Below are 12,942 nucleotides of genomic sequence, written 5' to 3' on the forward strand. Positions count from 1 at the left end.
TCCTGGACTCACTTTGTAGACCAGGCTGGCCTCGAACTCACAGCGATCCGCCTGCCTCTGCCTCCCGAGTGCTGGGATTAAAGGCGTGCGCCACCATGCCCAGCTGGCCAATGTTTATTCATCTCTTCTTGCTTGTTTCTTGTTTGAGACAGGGTCTTATAGTAGCTTATATAGTAAGCAATATAGACCAGGCTGACTTCAACTCACAAGAGATCCACTGGTCTCTACCTCCCAAGTGCTAGTATTACATGTATGCTCCACTGTGTCCCACTCAAAATAGCCAATTAAAAAAAATTACTTTTTTTTTTTTACGGGTTGGAGAGATGGCTCAGAGGTTAAGGGCACTGACTGCTCCTCCAAAGGTCCTGAGTTCAATTCTCAGCAACCACATGGTGACTCACAACCATCTATAATGTGATCTGATGCCCTCTTCTGGCTTGCAGGTGTACATGCAGGCAGAGCACTGTATGCATAATAAATAAATAAATAAATATTTTTAAAATTTTAATTTTTAATTAATATGGTGTGTGTCTGACGGTGGTGGTGCATGCCTTTAATCCCAGCACTCAGGAGGCAGAGGCAGGTGGATTGCTGTGAGTTCAAGGCCAGCCTGGTCTACAAAGTGAGTCCAGGACAGCCAGGGCTACACAGAGAAACCTTGTCTTGAAAAACAACAACAACAACAAAAAAGAGGTGTGTGTAGACCGGTGCCGTGGATGTGGGAGTACTGTGGAGGCCAGAAAGGGGCATCAGGTCTCCTTGGTCTGGAGCTTCTAGTCTTTGTGAACAGGCAATTGCAGACGCTGGAACGGAAATTGCTGTTCTCAGGAAGAGCTGCAAAGGCTCTTAACCACTGAGTCATCTCTCTAGGCCCTGAACTGACCAGTTTTAGCTGGAAAGTCTGTAGGCTTTCCACCAAAGTATGGTAGGACTTCTTGACTCGGAAAGAGCATACGACAAATGGTGCTTGTTTGGGTTGTAGGCCGAGATGTAGATGTAAGCATAGGGACAGGGCTGGGCATTTGTTCAGCAATCAAACATTGACCCAGCATCTGTGAAGGCCTGCGGGTATGAACTAGAGAGAGAAACTAGTAAAAAAAAAAAAAAAGGGGGGGGGTGGCTGGAGAGATAGCTCAGAGGTTAAGAGCACTGACTGCTCTTCCAAAGGTCCTGAGTTCAATTCCCAGCAACCACATGGTGGCTCACAACCATCTATAATGAGATCTGGTGCCCTCTTCTGGCCTGCAGGCACACATGGAGGCAGAATACTATATAAATAATAAATAAATACAAGATCTTAAAAAAAAATAGAGGAGGGGGCTGGAGAGATGACTCCAGTGGTTGACAGTACCTGTTTTTCTTGCAGAGGGCCTGGGTTTGCTTCCTAGCACCCATGGGGTGGCTTATAATCAGTTGAAACTCCAGTTCTAGGGGATCTGATGTCCTCTTCTAACCTCCGTGGGCACTGGACATGCATGTGGTACACAGACATACATGGAGGCAAACACACACACATAAGATAAAATAAATAAGCCTCTAAAGGAAGAAAGAAAACAGAAAAGGGCAGCAAAGATGAAAGTATGAGAATCTGGAGGTCATGTGACCTACATGTGGCCTTTAAATGTACCAGACATCAGACACTAACTGGCTAGAGACTGGGAGGCAGGTGCCAAATTGTCTGATAAGTTAGTGGTCAGAACACGTTGTTATGGCTGGGAGTTGATTTATTTTCAGAAGAGGTTAAGTGTAGAAACCTTGCGTGGGCCCTGGGAGCATCTCAGTCAGAAGGGAAGATGAAAGCTTGCTGGGGTCCCCAGGGTCTGCGGGGGGCGGGGGTGGTGGTGAGGGGAGGGGCAAGTCTACCCAGCTGCTGGCTGCAGCTTGATCCTTCTAGCAGAGGACGTTCTGCTCCAGGAAGCACTGCACAGTTCTCTCCAGCTTCCTCCCACACTATCCTGGGCCCTACATTGCCTGCTCACCTGCTGCCTGCGGCAGGGGCCTATGCCACCACCTCCAACTTATTTAAAAGTCAGTTTGTAGTTGTACCTGCCCTGGCACCCTCACTCCCAACCAGTCTGGTTTCATGCTGCTGTGTGCCCTCCAGCAGCACCCTGCAGCTGTCTCTTTGACTGTAAATTCCAGCATCAAATGCTTTTTTTTTTCTTTTCTCGCGGATAGGGCTCCCCTATCAGGCACTCAGCTTCTCAGTCAGCAGTTTTATTTCTCAGAACAAATCAGTACACCAAGATGGCTTTTGTCATCTCTGCATTCCACAGTTTTTCATTTACTCACTAAACACATTGAGTGAAAACGACGAAGTGCCTGGCATGGTCCTAGTCTGCGTTCAATGAATGCCTGGGATGGCATCTTCCTCATATTCATTCACGCTTTCGATCTCTCTTCCTGTATATATACACAATGTGCTGTTATTAGAACTGCAACACTAAATAGATACAGGGCGGGTAGTGGAGAGTCGGCTCGGGTTAAGAGCGCTCGCCCCTCTTGCGGAGGGCCTGGGCTAGGTTCCCAGCACCCACATGGTGAGGGCTCACAACTGTCTGTAATTCCACTCTCAGAAGATCAGACACCTTTTTTTGATCTGAACAAACACAAAACCCATCACCACTACCAAAACCTTAAACAACCAAACAGGAAAAACAGTTTACTTTAAAAAAAAAATAAAAGGTTGTGGCACATGTCTATCGCCCCACCCTGGGGTGGCTGAGCAACTGATGCCTTCTAAATACTGACAGAAATGCTTCTGGCATAAGTTCAAGCCTCTATTTCCTGTTTTTTGTTTTGTTCTGTTTGATTCTGAGAAAGAGTTTCTCTGCGAAGCTCTAGCGATCTTGGTCCTCACGCTGTAGAGCAGGCTGGCCTCGAACTCATAGAGATCCACCTGCCTCTGTTGGCTCTGTTTCTTAACAATTAAACTTTATTATACAACCCAACTAGCTTACACAAGAGGGAAAAAAGGTTAAAGGGAAACAAGAGTGAACCTTCTGGTATCCATTCCAGGGGATGGGTCCCTGGGTGTTTCTGGCCTGCTTCGTCTTCATCGTTGTCCTGTTTTTTGCTCTGAAAGTAAGCAAACTTTTAAAATCATTAGTATAGGTATATTAGGACATATATAATATTTCAAGGAAACAACAGTTGAGTTACCTTGCTTAGGTGCCAGAGGCATGCTTTTGGGGTTAAATCGCCCAGGCTGCCTGCTTTGTCTTCAGCATTGTCCTGCTTTTTGCAAATAATACAGGGCTCTACCTGCATATCCACCAACAGGCCAGAAGAGGGCATTAGTTCTCCAAGCTGTATGAAACAATGTCAAGTTGTTTTTGTTTGTTTGTTTGTTTGTTTGTTTGTTTGTTTTTCGAGACAGGGTTTCTCTGTGTAGCCTTGGCCATCCTGGACTCACTTTGTAGACCAGGCTGGCCTCGAACTCACAGCAATCCACCTACCTCTGCCTCCCGAGTGCTGGGATTAAAGGCGTGCGCCACCACGCCCGGCTAACAATGTCAGGTTGTAAGAACCAGGTAGCTTTTAAGATTCGCTTGCTATATGGTCAGATTTAATCTTTATAACTTTGGTTGGTAGCCATAATTTTTCACTCCCTGTGGAAACATACGCATACCCACGACCCCATCTCAAAACTATTGCAGGTTTCCATGTCATACTTGACAAATTCTTGTAGAATATTAGTTGTCCCAGCTCCTCAGTTTTTTCTATCACCCAATGTCTCTCAGCAGCTGACATCCCTTCATCATTAACATTAAGAAAATTTAGAGTCAACAAAGCATTATTTAATCGGTCCCTGGGTGTCTTTACCCTTCCCTTTTGTTTAATAAACATTTTTTTAAAGGTACAATTAGCTCTTTTCACAACTGCTTGTCCTGTGGGGTTGTGAGGTATACCAGTAACATGTTTTATATTATAATACATAAAGAAGTTTTTCATCTTAAGGGACACATATGCAGGAGCATTGTCAGTCTTAATTTGTGCAGGTATTCCCATAATTGCCATTATTTCCAATAAATGAGTAATCACACAGTCCGCCCTTTCCGAACTTAAGGCAGTTGCCCACTGAAAACCTGAATATGTATCAATGGTATGATGCACCTACTTCATTTTTCCAAATTCTGCAAAATGAAACACATCTATCTGCCAAATTTCATTCCTTTTGTTACCTCTAGGGTTAATTCCAGCAGGTAATGGTATTTGACTATATAAGGAACATGTAGGACGCTTATTGTTTCTCTGGCTTATTGCCAAGTGATAGAGAATCTTTTCTTCAACACCTTACCATTGACATGATGTTTTTCATGATTTTTTTTTTGGTTTTTCGAGACAGGGTTTCTCTGTGGAGCCCAGGCCATCCTGGACTCACTTTGTAGCCCCAAACTCACAGCAGTCTGCCTGCCTCTGCCTCCTGAGTGCTGGGATTAAAGGCGTGCGCCACCACCCCCGGCTCGACTTTCATGAAATTTTGAGGCTTCGAATACATCACCTATCAATAATTTGTCTATCTCTTCATTTCCTTGTGCCAATGGACCTGGTAAACCTGTATGGGATCTAATATGAGTAATATACAAGGGATAGTTTCTGCTTCTGATAACCTGTTGCAGTTCTATAAATAAGGTAGTCAATTCCGAGTTATCAGGAGTAAATTCAGCAGTTTCTATATGCAAAACAACTCTTTCAGCATATTGAGAGTCAGTAATTACATTAAGAGATTTAGGAAAATCTAACAATATCATAAGGATTGCATATAATTCTGATTTTTTTTTTTTTCGAGACAGGGTTTCTCTGTGTAGCCTTGGCCATCCTGAACTCACTGTGTAGACCAGGCTGGCCTCGAACTCACAGCAATCCGCCTGCCTCTGCCTCCTGAGTGCTGGGATTAAAGGCGTGCGCCACCACGCCCGGCTGATAATTCTGATTTTTTTTTTTTTTTTTTTTTTTTGGTTTTTCGAGACAGGGTTTCTCTGTGTAGCCTTGGCCATCCTGGACTCACTTTGTAGACCAGGCCGGCCTCGAACTCACAGCGATCCGCCTGCCTCTGCCTCCCGAGTGCTGGGATTAAAGGCGTGCGCCACCACGCCCGGCTTTTTTTTTTTTTTTTAAACTTATTTCTTTTTTGCTTTTTTTTTTTTTTTTTTTTTTTTTGGTTTTTCGAGACAGGGTCTCTCTGTGTAGCCTTGGCCATCCTGAACTCACTTTGTAGACCAGGCTGGCCTCGAACTCACAGCGATTCGCCTGCCTCTGCCTCCCGAGTGCTGGGATTAAAGGCGTGCGCCACCACGCCCGGCTTAATTCTGATTTTTGAACTGATGTAAATGGGCTTTTAATCACCTTGGTCATTTTCTCAGACTTATAACCAGCCATACCTGATTTATTTGCATCAGTGAAGAAGGTGGGTGGCCCTGAGATTGGTGACCTCTTTACAACACTAGGAAGGATCCAATTAGTTCTTTGTATAGACTGTATACGTTTGCTTTTTGGATATCTATTGTTAATGTCTCCCAAATAGTTACTACAAGCTCTTTGCCAATCTTCATTAATTATCCATAATGACATAATCTCAGAATCAGTAAGAGGCACTACAATTTCCGCCAGGTCCATCCCTGACTGTTGGCGCAACCTTATTCTTCCCTTTGTAATCAATTCAGAAATTTTCTCTGTGTGTTTTCAATTTTTTGTTTATTTGCCAGGAATATCCATTCTATGATTCTGTCTTCCCTTTGCATAAGAAGCCCAGAAGGAGAATGTTTTGAAGGCAAAATGCAACCAAATTAAGGATCAATTCTATCCACATATGCCTTTTGAAGTTTTTGCTCCACCAGAATTAACTCCTTTTCTGCCTCAGCGGTTAGACACCTTGGACTGTTCAAATCTGAATCTCCTTGTAATGTTTGAAACAAGTTACTTAACTCATAGGTAGCTAACCTGATTGTAGGCCTTAACCAGTTAATGTCTCCCAATCATTTTTGAAAGTCATTAAGAGTTTGCAATTGATCTCTACGGATCTGTACCTTTTGTGATCGAATTTTTTGTTCAGTTATTTTATAGCCTAAATAGGTAATTGAATCTCCTCTTTGTATTTTTTCACAGCAATCTGTAATCCCCAGCATGGCAGAATTCTTTGTGCTTCCTGAAACATTTTTTCTAAAACACTAGGATCAGAATCAGCTAGCAGAATATCACCCATGTAATGGTATATGATAGATTGAGGAAACTGCCTGCGAATTATTTCTAAAGGTTGTTGCACAAAATACTGGCATAAAGTTGGGCTATTCAACATTCCCTGTGGAAGTACCTTCCAATGATATCTCTTCATTGGAGAATTACTGTTCAGAGTAGGTACTGAGAAAGCAAACCTTTCCCTGTCCTTCTCATGCAGCGGTATGGTGAAAAAACAATCTTTTAAATCAATTGTAATTATATGTCAAGACCTAGGTAGTAAGGAAGGCAAAGGAATTCCAGGTTGAAGTGAACCCATGGGTTGAATCACCTTGTTTATGGCCCTCAAATCTATTGTCATTCTCCATCCACCTGATTTCTTTCTTACCACAAACACAGGGGAATTCCAGGGACTGGAAGATTCTTCGATGTGTTGAGCTTCCAACTGCTCTTTCACTAAACAGTGAAGCGCCTGCAACTTTTCTTTTGTTAAGGGTCACTGCTCCTGCCATCTAGGTCTGTTTGAAATCCATTTTAGGGGCAGGGCTGTTGGTATCTCAGCAGTGGTCCCGCTTATAAATTTTGACACTCTAAACCTGTAGAGTTCTGAGGTTGGGCAGTGGGCATAGCTTGTGGTGGCCCCGATCACTTACATTAATCTCTTCCCCAGAAGCATATACCAATTCATCCCTAGTTTCAACATTGTTTACCTATGTAATTGCAGGAATATTAATCTGAGTACCCCATTGTTGTAAGAGATCTCTTCCCCATAGATTTATGGGAATGTCAGCCACATAGGGTTTCAGCCTCCCTGTCTGCCCTTCTGGTCCCACACACTCAAGCCACTGCACACTTTGTTTTATTTGAGATAACTTACCAATTTCTACAATTTTTGTATAAACCTTCTTAAGTGGCCAATTTGGGTTCCAAGGTTTTTGACCCACGATGGAGACATCAGCGCCAGTGTCCACCAAGCCTTCTATTTTAACACCATTTATTTGTATAATTAACTTAGGTCTCTGATCATTAATTACTGTTTGCCAGAACACTTGTGTCCCTGGGCTTCCGAATGCACCAGTCCTTTCCACTGGAGCGGCTTTGCCCATAATGTAAGGAAACAGTAGAAGTTGAGCAATTCTATCCCCGGCATTGATTTTTATCTCCTTTTTCACACATGCCATGATTTTTATTTCCTCCTTAGAATCTCCATCTATAATACCCGGATGCACAATAAAACCATGAGAAGTTAGCCCACTTCTTTCCAGAACCATTCCTACTGTGCCTGAAGGCAAAGGACCGAAAACACAAGTATTTAATTTGTAACATTCAACCTGTGGAGATAGGGTAAGAGACATATTTGAAGCCAGATCCAAGGCTGCACTGCCTTCAGTGGCATGCATTAGATCACTAATACTCAGTTCCCATTTTCCTGTGGGTTTGTCACTTCTGGGCTGGCCAAAGGAATTTGGCTGGCATTGTTTATGGGGGCTCTCCTGCCATTTCCCGTCGGCAAGATTTTGCCTTGCACATCTTTCTTAGACTGACAATCCTGAGACCAATGTTTCCCTTTCCCACAGCTACTACAGTACCCTGGAAGTCTTAACATCTCATTACCATCATGGCCAGAAACTCCTTGTTCTCTCTTACGAGTTATGTTTTCTTCCAGGTTATTGCACTTTCTATATCTACAGTTTCTTTGCACATGACCAATTTTACCATAATCAAAGCACCGAGTATTATGATACCTGGGCTCTCTGGCTAAAGCTTGTCCCACAATATTATTTTGATATTCCTGAGAGTTAATATTAACTGTCTCCTTTACCCAGTCATCTAGTGGAGCGCCTCTTTCCTTTAGTGGTCTAAGCACCCTCTTACATTCAGTATTTGCATTCTCATAAGCCATGATAAGTTTTAATGCCTGTTTGGTGTCAGAATCTGGCATCACCTTATCCATAGCAGATCCTAATAGCTGCAAAAATTCTGTAAAGGGCTCCAGAGGTCCTTGGAACACTTTGGTAAATGGAATAGTTGTTTTCCCAGGTTCCTCAACCAGCTCCCAAGCTCTCAAGGCTGCCTTACGACATTGTTCAATAACTCTATCTTCAGCTTGAATTTGTTCTCTTAAGTTAGTATATTGTCCTTCACCAAGCAATTGATCTCTATTAATATTTATTCCCTGTGTCGTATTTTCTTGTTCTATTCTTATAGCCTCTGTTTGCCACCCTGATAACCACTGTAACTGTTGTGCTGCTTCCAATACTGCTGAAACTAAACTTTTCCAATCTTGGGGAACAAGTCTATTCTGCATGGCCCAGCTGTTTAACATTTGTTTAATGAAGGCAGAGTACATACCATATTTGATGATGGATTCCTTAAAATGTTTTAAATCCATTATGTCTACAGGACGCCAGGCCATTTCATTATAACCCTCAGAACCATTTTGTGTGGGCACATGTCTTACAGTGACTAGAAAAGCTGAAGGTGTCTGGGCAGCTCTGGAGGTGTCCTCCACTGGGACATTTTCCTCCAAAGACCTTTTGGTCAGTCTGGCTTCCTTTTCCTCTGGTTTCTGACCTTCTCCACCCTTTTTAACCAAAGATGCCATCTGCTTTTCCAGCCCTTCCAGTTTTTTTCCTGCATTTTGTCCATTTGTTCAGTCAAGTCAGTAATTCTTTCCAAAAGGATAGAGCTTATTGACTCTTCCGGTTTTTTTCTGGCTTTCCGGTCTATTTTCTGTCCTTCATCACTACCAATTACCAAAAACTCCATTTGCTTTCCTATCCCTTCATCTTCTTTTCTCAGTCTTTGCATCTCTCCAGTCAAATCTGCAATCTTTTCCAAAAGGATAAAATTTACTGATCCTTCTGGCTTTTCTATGTTATTAGCCTTTCTTCTAATCCTTCTAAGAATGAAATACAATAAAAGAACAACAAAAAAACAGAGAATTCCCTCTAAGTACAAGGCAGGAAAGAGTTTTGCAATGGTAGTTGTGACTTTGCTGATAACCTGAAGCAGCATTTCTGTACCTTCGAATTCTGAATCTTCCCTCATACCATTAGAAACTATGGAACCCATTGGGCCCCACGTTGGGCACCACTTGTTGGCTCTGTTTCTTAACAATTAAACTTTATTATACAACCCAACTAGCTTATACAAGAGGGGAAAAGGTTAAAGGGAAAAAAAAGTGAACCTCTGGTATCTGTTCCACAGGACGGGTCCCTAGGTGTCTCTGGTCCAGCCTGTTTGCTGATCCTCTTCCTAATCCATGTGCGCTCAAGTCCGGTCTCAATCTGCTGCTCCTCCCTGTTTTGCCTGCCTGTCTCTCATGTGCAAGGGGCTGTCTCCCCTCCCATTGAGGGTCGATTGGAAACACAATAGTCCAGGTGGAGTCCCTTGGTCCCCTTCCTGAATTCAGGCCCAAGATGGCTCCACCTAGTCTATCTCAAGGTTAATCTCAGGGAGTATCCATGGTGTGTCCAAGGGCAAAGCCCACCAAGACTGCTTTCACCTGTGACAAAGCCCACAATCCTTCCCACATGCCTCTCTGCTTCCCAAGTGCTGAGATTAAAGGTGAGTGCCACCTCCGCCTGGCCTCAAACCCCTAATTCCACCTAGACCAAGGAAGCGGTCTGAGCAGACACCCAGCCAAAAAAATGGCTCCAGAAGAGGTGTGGAGACTTCTAGGGATGGCAGAGGGTTATGGGATCTTTAACAAATGAAACACACAGAAATTGTTTTGCCATGGGTGGAGGACAGGAAGTGAGGAGATCCTGGCATAGGGTACAAAGTTGTAGTTATGTTGACAAATAAGATTAGAAGTCGACCCAGAGTCTTGGTGCACATTTTTTGTTTTTTTGTTTTTTGGATTTTGTTTGTTTGTTTTGGGTTTGTTGTTGTTGTTTTTGTTTTTTTGGTTTTTCAAGACAGGGTTTCTCTTATAGTCCTGGCTGTCCTGGACTCTTTGTAGACCAGGTTGGCCTCGAACTCACACAGATCCACCTGCCTTTGCCTCCCGAATGCTGGGATTAAAGGCGTGCACCACCACCGCCCAGCTTTTTGGTGCACCTTTTTAACACCAGCACTCAGGGAAGCAGAGGCAAGGGGAATCTCTGTGAGTTTGAGCACAGCATGGTCCACAGAGCGAGTCCAGGATAACCAGGGCTCTGTTACACAGAGAAACCTTGTCTCAAAAACAAACACAAAGATTAGAGATCTTGTTGCAGTCTGCTTACCCTGCCCCTCCACTGAAACCTACTTTAGTTCCTAGTATAACTATGGCTCCTCTGTTGACACCGGTTGTTACTTTTAGCATGTTAGAAGCTATTTTGCCTTCCAGTCTCTATTTTGATCATAAAATAAGATTAAATTCAGCTTCTCAGACTCTACCTGCCTGGGAGCTTCAACAGCCTTTAACTCACAATTCAATGCTTGTTGAGGATTCTGCTTGAATGAATGGTTTATGTTCTACCTAAATAAAACCACAATACCCTGCTATGTTCCTTTCTCCCAGAGTGGTGGGGGAACAGAAAAGTCCCCAAGCCTATATCCTAGCCAATCAGCTTAAAATGCTTTATCTAGCTACCTGGACATTGTGCTCAGAACAAAATCCATTCTTCTTGTGCTTAGCTAATCAAAATGATGTGATGCTGCCCTCCCCCTTGCTTCCCACATAGTTGCCTGAATGTTACCTGGTTATGGTTTTTCTTATAAAAAGCCTGCCTTAGAAGCAGACTAGGGTCACGGTTAGGTTCCCGAGTCCACTGAGTCCCTGGCCATGGTCAGTCTTGGGATGCGGTGCTCTAATAAGCCATCTGTAGGTCACTGAGATTGGTGCTTAAGCTGTTTGTGTGGCAATTATTGTTTGTTTGTTTGTTTTTGAGACAGGGTTTCTCTGTGTAGCCTTGGCTGTCCTAGACTCATCTTGTACACCAGGCTGGCCTCGAACTCACAGTGATCTGCCTGCCTCTGTCTCCCTGAGTGCTGGGTTTAAAGGAGTGCGCCACCACCATCTTTATTGTATTATAACAATCTAACCTACTAAATGAGGAATATGATAAAGAGCATAGTATATAATAGAATTTTTCTAAATGATTAGAGTTTAGCTTCTTACTGTACACAAAGATACTTATTAGAGATGGGAAGTTGTGGTGCACACCTTTAGTTCCAGCACTTGGGAGGCAGAGGTAGGAGGATCTCTGTGAATTCGAGGCCAGTCTGGTCTACAAAGCAAGTCCAGGACAGCTAGGACTACAACAGAAATCCTGTCTTGAAAATCCAAAAATCCATAAAGGGGGGTAACTTCCTTTCTGTCCTCTTAGGAGCCCCTGGAACCCGCTATTCTCATGTATCAGCAGGCAGCATCTTACCCTCATTGCCAGCAATGTGGGTTGCTCAGGTCCCTCCCCCAGCAAAGCAGCGTGGGCATGGCTAGGGAGAGCTATGGTTAGGCAGAGGGAAAAGTATCAGCTGTGGGACCAAGAGCAAGGCTGCACCACCTCTGCTGGCACTGAAGAATTAGTGATCCTACACAAAAGATTCTCCAGGGCCCAAAGCTGGCTGGCTCCAGTTCTGGTGGCGAGTCTCTTGTGCTTATGCTGCACATTTGGGGCAACTACACTGGTTCAAGTAGTTAGCTGCATCTATCTGTTATCAAAAGGAGGAAAAAAACAAAAAACAAAATATCTTAGACCAATGCTTTTCTGGTCAAGTATATCATTTTGCCAGAAACTTAACACCTGTTGACTTGGGGGTATCAGTTCTTTTTCTGTCTTATAAACTTTTGAACTGATTAAAAAAAATAAAACGAAGAGGGTGCCTGTACTCAAAAGGGACTGTGGGCTACTCGTGGGCTGGTCATTGGTCCTGTAGGAGGAGATGCTGAGAACCTTTTCCCTGTTTGGGAGGTCCACTCCTGTCCTTGCTAAACCTTGGTGCTTCCAAACATATCTTCCTGAATGTCCCCTACCAGCCCTCGGCAGTGGCCTTGAGGCTTGTGAAAGGGAGGTGGAATCAGGGCTCTGCTTTGAGGGTTCTGTTCTGGCCTAGTTTTGCAAGTGTCCCATGAGTCCCAGTCGTGTCCTCTGGTGGAACAGCCTTTCCTGCCTTCCGTGGCTCCCACAGAGGAGAGGCCTCAAGAAGCCTATGCGGTTGGTAGAAGGCTCCCTGGTCCCTCCTCTTTGCTTCCCAGGTGTTTGTGGACGCCAGAGGGCCAGGGAGTGGACAATAAGATCACCACACAAAGTGAAACTGGAGGCGCTGTCCACTCGGAGCGTGAAACAGCTTTTTACTCTGCTCAGTAACTGGCTGAGGTGTGGGAGACTCCAGGACACAAAAAGCAACACCTCAGAGGGTTCTGACCTGTTCCTGTGTCCATCTGCTTGTGCGTGGAATGACTAGAGTGACAAGAACTTTTCAACTGAATTTGTTGCTAACTTTTCTGCTACCCTCCCCAACAACTGTGCAACAAACCTTGGAGATTAAACAAAATAAAGGAGGACAGTGGTGAAGGCTTGTAATCCCAGGATTCAGTATTTGGGAGGCAGATCTCGGTTCCTTCAAGTCCAGCTAGGTTTTTACACACACACACACACACACACACACACACACACACACACACACACACACAGAGAGAGAGAGAGAGAGAGAGAGAGAGAGAGAAAGAGAGAGAGAGGGAGGAGAGAGAACTTTAGATATAAATGCTCCTCCAAAAATTTGATGTATTGTAGTCTCAGTCTCCAGTGCATCATGTTTAGACATAGAGTTTTG

General features: G+C 43.9%; 1 non-coding gene across 1 annotated transcript; it reads left to right on the forward strand.

Annotated features, from left to right (window-relative positions):
- Positions 1-11,990: 11,990 nt before the first annotated feature.
- On the forward strand, positions 11,991-12,120 carry LOC127194978 (small nucleolar RNA SNORA71). Its single transcript, XR_007831348.1, has one exon. It is a non-coding gene; the product is annotated as a small nucleolar RNA SNORA71 (small nucleolar RNA).
- The last annotated feature ends 822 nt before the right edge of the window (positions 12,121-12,942 follow it).

Source organism: Acomys russatus, chromosome 10 (assembly GCF_903995435.1).
Source record: "Acomys russatus chromosome 10, mAcoRus1.1, whole genome shotgun sequence".
In the NCBI taxonomy this organism is placed as follows: domain Eukaryota; kingdom Metazoa; phylum Chordata; class Mammalia; order Rodentia; family Muridae; genus Acomys; species Acomys russatus.